The sequence below is a fragment of the Dendrobium catenatum genome, unplaced genomic scaffold (assembly GCF_001605985.2).
Source record: "Dendrobium catenatum unplaced genomic scaffold, ASM160598v2 fragScaff_scaffold_773, whole genome shotgun sequence".
NCBI classification, from domain to species: Eukaryota; Viridiplantae; Streptophyta; class Magnoliopsida; order Asparagales; family Orchidaceae; genus Dendrobium; species Dendrobium catenatum.
In genome coordinates this window covers 403,388-409,387 of record NW_021319235.1, presented here as the reverse complement: position 1 = coordinate 409,387, position 6,000 = coordinate 403,388, and positions in this window count along the sequence as shown.

Genomic DNA, 6,000 nt, shown 5'->3' with positions numbered 1-6,000 from the left:
TTGTTGATCCTCTTTCCCTACAAAATAGTGTTGTTACTTAAACTTACAATGCATGAATTTATAAAGAATTGCACGATGAAGCCTTTGTCATAGAGTTGACTGATGCTGAGCAAGTTGTGCTTCAATCCATCTATAAACAAAACAATTTCAATCATAAGGTTCTTGGAATTACCAATTATACCTGCGCCTACCACCTTCTTGGTGGTGTTAACTCCAAAAGTAACCTTGCCTCCAGCCCTGGACTCTAGTACAACAAACTGGTTGGCATCACCAATCATATGTCGAGAGCATCCACTGTCCAGGTACCACATACTCTCACGAGGTCTTTTGTGAGAGCCCTCCTGCAAAATTACCAAATGTTAGATTTAGGAACCCAAGCAGGTTTGGGTTCCTTCTTATGAAGAGTAGAATGCAATGCATGTGTGGTATGTTGTGGATCATGCACTTAGGTCTCCACACCCAATGTATATTATGGTGAACTGTGCAAGTGTGTGAGATATGTCCTAGCATGCCACATGAAAAACATCAAACTCCAGAAAAGGGATTTCTTAAGTAGTTTGAGTTATAATGTCACTTCCTAGGTTTTGGAAATTGATCAAAAGTAGGTGTCATCCAAGTTTTCTTACATGCTTCTAATAAATTTTGAATCTTCAAATTAGTGCTCTTTAAGACTTCATTTTCAATCCTCAAAATTTTCTCCATCTCCTTAGACTTCATAAAATCAGATTCAAGTGATGTGTGTGAAACTTTTAATGCATCATGCTTTTCAATTAATTCACAATGATTTTTATTTAACTCATCAAATTCATCAAGTAAAGTTATATGATTTTAATCGATCGTTTGATGATCTTTAATCAAAATTTTATGCTCTTTTTGTAAATTTAAAAATTCTAATTTCAAGCTAGCATGTGTTTTCTTTAATTTCCTATATGATGCATGAATTTTTTCTTAAACTTCAATAAGTTGATCGTGGGAAAGTTCACATACCTCTTCTTGATCAGGATTGTCGTCTGCCATCAACCACAATTTTGATGTCTCATCTTCTAGTTCTATCTCAGATGAGTCCGATGCCGAATTTGCCCAAAATGATTTTTGTACTCTCACCTTGTCCTTCCTTAGCTTAGGTTTCTCCTCACCCTTTCCTTTGCTTGAGAGATCTTTAAGTGTAGGGCAATCAGTTCTCATGTGTCCTGGTTTCTTGCATTCATAGCAAATAACATCAGAAGATCCTTTAGAATTTTTATGATGCCTACCTTTTCTCCAATGATGCTTTTGCTTCTTCCTCAGAAAGCTTTTGAATTGCCTTGTGATGAAGGCAACTTCATCGCTTTCAGACCCAAAAGATTTAGAATCTGATTTGTGCGCCTTTAGTGCAACTGTTTTCTCCTTCTTCTTCTCACCTGCATAAAGATTTCTTTGATTCACCCCTTGCTCATAAGCAATGAGTGAGCTAAATAAGTTATCAATAGAATAAGTGTTCAAATCTTTAGATTTAGTGATTGCACTTATTTTAGCATTATATGACGAAGGCAAGCATCTCAAAATCTTGTTTACTTTTTCAAAGTTTGAAAGTTCTCTTCCTAGTGCATGCAGTGAAGTAATTATCTGAGTAAACCTATTGTACATGTCAGAAATAGATTCATTAGGTTTCATACAAAAAAATTCGTAGTCATGCAAAAGAATGTTCAAACGGGATTGTTTAACCTCATTAGTGCCTTCATAGGTGATACACAATTTATCCCAAATTTCTTTACCAGTTTTACAAGTGGAGACACGCATGTAATCCTCAGATTTTACAGCACAAAAAACAATTCAAATATTTTGCATTCAATTGAGCTAAATCTCGTTCATCGAAAGTCCATTCAATAAAAGTAACTTCAGTTTTAACACCATTATTTTCACGAGAAGGTGGAGAATAACCTTCTTTGATAAGCATCCATATGCGATAATTAGTAGATTGTAAAAATATTAACACACGGGTTTTCCAGAACTCAAAAGATAAGTTGTCAAATAAGGGAGGTCGTGTAATTGAATAACCTTCCACAGTGTTACGATTCCTAAGGTTAACCATGGATAAAAATTCAAAAAGTTTTCAAACTCAGTTTTTATGAATCCCGCTCTGATACAACTTGAAAGTTTGTTAGGGATGTTAAGCTCTATGGAACTGGCCCAAGCTAACCAAGAGAGGGGGTGAATTGGTATTTTAAAAAATTTCTTTTCTCAAAGAACAAAAATCACATAAACCAAAATCACACCACGAGAAAAATAAATGCTAAATTTAAAGTGCGGAAGCAAAAAACAAGAACACAGAAATTTATAGTGGTTCGGTCAACTCGACTTACGTCCACTCCCCGGAGGCACCCACCGAGTATTTCACTACAAACGTGACTCTCCTTTAGCTCCCTCAACTAGGCAGAGAAGCCTTTACAAGAACCTCCTTTTTGCTACCCCGGCAAGGCAGAGAACCTATCTTCTTTTGCTTTCTCCTGAAGCTGGCAGAGAACCAACAACCAGATGCTGACTCCTTACCTCTACTGACCCTTCCACGGATGAGAAATTCTAGACGAATAAGAAGCAGAGTGATCCTTGAAGCAACCCTTGTGAATCCCCTCACAAGCTCCCCCTCACAAGATCCTCTCTCCCTCTCTCTCTTTCTCTAATCAAGGCCTTCTCAGGTCAAGGCAGCAGCCAAAGGTTTTTCAAAACATTAAACAAGAGCTCTTAAATAGAAGAGCTTCAAAGGAGCTCATAAATTGCAAGTTGCTGACAATATCGTCCAGGCCGATATGGACATCGGCCTGGGCGATCAGTACAAATCTAAGAAGATCGGCCAAAGCATCGCCCTGAATGCAAACTGGATGATTGAAAATTGGCTTGATCATCCAGGCCGATCTTACGATCGTCCCGGCCAATCAATTCAAATCAGAGGAAAATCGTCCAGAGCATCGCCCTGAATTTGAGCTGGCTGATATTTATCGTCCTGAAGTAACTAAGGTTTTTTGAATAGATCATCCTGGCCGATCCTGCGATCGTCCAGGATGATATGATCGTATCAATCATCCTTAATTACTCCCTTGATTTCCTGATCAATTAAGGCATAATTTATGAATATCGTCCAGGCCGATCAATAATCGTCCTGGCCGATTAATTAAAAATATAGTATACCTTAATTTTCTATGGCGGCAACTTCTTTCTATTTTGAGCTTATCATCCTGGCTGATACATGTATCATCCAGGCCGATCTATTAATGACGGCTGCCTTAATTAAGAATTCTTATTTAGACTTTCTATTTTAAGCCTGATCATCCAAGATGATGTAAATATCGTCCTGGCCGATATGAGTAAAAATAGAAATTCTAATTCTCTCAAGTGTGTGTGTATGGTTACTTAGCATCAGTCTCTTTGACCATTACAAATAGACTCAAGAAGAGAAAACCAAAGTACAGACTGACTCAACCCTAAACCTACGCAATCTTGAACTGGCTTCGTTTGTTCGTCCAATCTTCGATTTCTAAAAAGTTAGAAGCAACATGTAGTCCAAGAGAATCAATAGTATTTGTCAATCATCAAAACATAAGTCATGAAAGTAGATTTGCAACAGCTTGGGCCAGTTCTATAGGGCTTAACATCCCTAACGAACTTTCAATTTAGACCCAGCCTCCGGCCTCCGCCCATACTATTTTTACTTTTTCTTCAGCAAGGGATTTTTAGTGGATTAAGTTTCAGGAAAAATTTTGGATGGCAGATGGGTTTGTGGATAAGACAATACCCAGAGATTTCACCCTCATTTTGTGAGGACTTTATGATCTGAATTCTTGTTTCCTGTAAGTGCAAGCCCCTATAGTTAATTACCACTCCTGGTAATGAGAGAGAACTTTTGATTAAGGCTATCCATCAATCAAATACCTATAGATACGTGTTATCTGTCATATAGTAGCAACATGGGCATAAGGATTTAAAAATTTAAAGAGTTTGAAGGTTTGATACTTAAAATAGAAATTTTTACCATCTTGCACTTAAAGCAAATGGTGGGGGAATGCATGATAGACCCTATCAAGATCTCATGGTTCTGTCGTCCAGGGTCATCGTGGTCCCTGGTCTACTTAGTCGGAGGAGGTAATCAAACCAACCTGACAGAAGGATCCTTGTCAGCAGCCATGGGTTGCTTCGTCCAAGGGGACCATGTAGACCTCGGGTTAATATTTATCTAAGGGGATAAATTTGAATACACCTTAGCTAACAGAGGGCTTTATGCCTTATTAATCATATCCTATTGATTCATATCTCATTGATTTAATGCCACTAAGGAGCGTATTGGCTCTAGCCATAACCGATATTTCATGGTGCCATTTGGTGGCAAAACCACTCGGTTCAGAGGGCCTCGGGTCATAACCGTTTATCCTGAGGTGCCAATTGGCAGCAAATTTTTGGTTAGAGGACACGTACCACGTCCTTACTAGTAGGAGATTATTTGAGAATGCATCTTAGTGATATTTTTGACTAGACATTTGGCTCTATGTGAGCTAAAGTTATATTTGAATTTGTCCACCTCGACAAATGTTGTGGAGGGTGGATGGATTTTTATTTTGGTGTTTAATAGTTTGGATTCAATTTTAAATATTTTGGACTTGGATGATTTTCTAAAGTTTTGGATTTTCATAGTTATTTGGATGAAACTTTGAATATTTGGAATAGACCCCTCCGATTAAGATTTATTGTTCAACACAGCCATCACCGGGGTATTTGGGGTTATTTCCATTTGAAGCTTTAACCTTGTCGACCCTACCAACTTATTGATAGGGGATTAGGTTTCATAGGTTTTATGCTTTTTAATAGTGAATTCATATTATTATAGGCTTTAAAGGCCTAATATGAATGTAATAAAATAAATATATCGGTCGTCACAACCGTATATTTATTTAATGGTTTGAACTCTATCGACTCCAATTGATCCACATAGAAGGATCGGATTCAAACTTGAATTTACTTATTGATCCATATAATATCCCTAGACGTTGCGTGTTTACTCATAATACGATCGTCGGGGCCCATACAGGTGTTTGGGAGCATTTTATGACTATTTTTAAAACATTATCGACTCCTATTGATCCGCATAGAAGGATCGGTTTTGAACTTGAATTCACTTATTGAACCGCACAGCATTCCCAGACATCAAGTGTATACCAATAATACGCTTGTCGAGGCCCATACGGGTGTATGATTATACTTACCCCTTTATCCTTTTTAGTGAACCTATGTGTATACAAACTATAGTGCATGTGCAGAGGCATTTTAAAATGTTTGAAATTGTACAAGTAATTGTCATTTAAATGCACGCAACATTCCATTTAAGAATTTGAACATGCCTTCTGTCCATTTATATGAGTGTTGTAGATTCGGTGGCGTGGCATAGTAGATTATAGATGCCTTCTATCTGCTTGTATGAGTGTTGCAGATTCTGTGGCATAGCGTAGCAGCTTCTGAATTGACTTGTTTTCTGCCTTATATAGGTAGATTATCATACACTACTTGTTACTATCTGAAAGTGGATTATAGTGTACTAACTAATCTCCTACCTTACTTTTGTAGATGCTTGTAGATAATATGTGGTATATAGTGGGTCTTCTACGACATCTTGTAAAAGCTCGTTCATGCTACAGTTCCCTTCTGTATTTACCCTACAGATGACACATCGGGTGTACAATAGCTCTTCTATAATGACTTGTAGATATTTTGCACTTGTCATATCTCAATTGCTTCTACTTGCAAATAGCATGTAGTATGTATAACGAGTACTCTACAACCCTTTGGATATTTGTACTTAACTATGTATTATCTATCCTTGCTTATAGAGGGCTAGTGCATTTGACTGATGTTGGAGAATTATCGACCATGGAGATGTTATAGTATCTTTGCCATAATAATTGGTAATTAACTTGAATGTGCTACGGACAGGATGTCTCTTTCACAATTCTTCATGAACCGATTATAAACATGTCT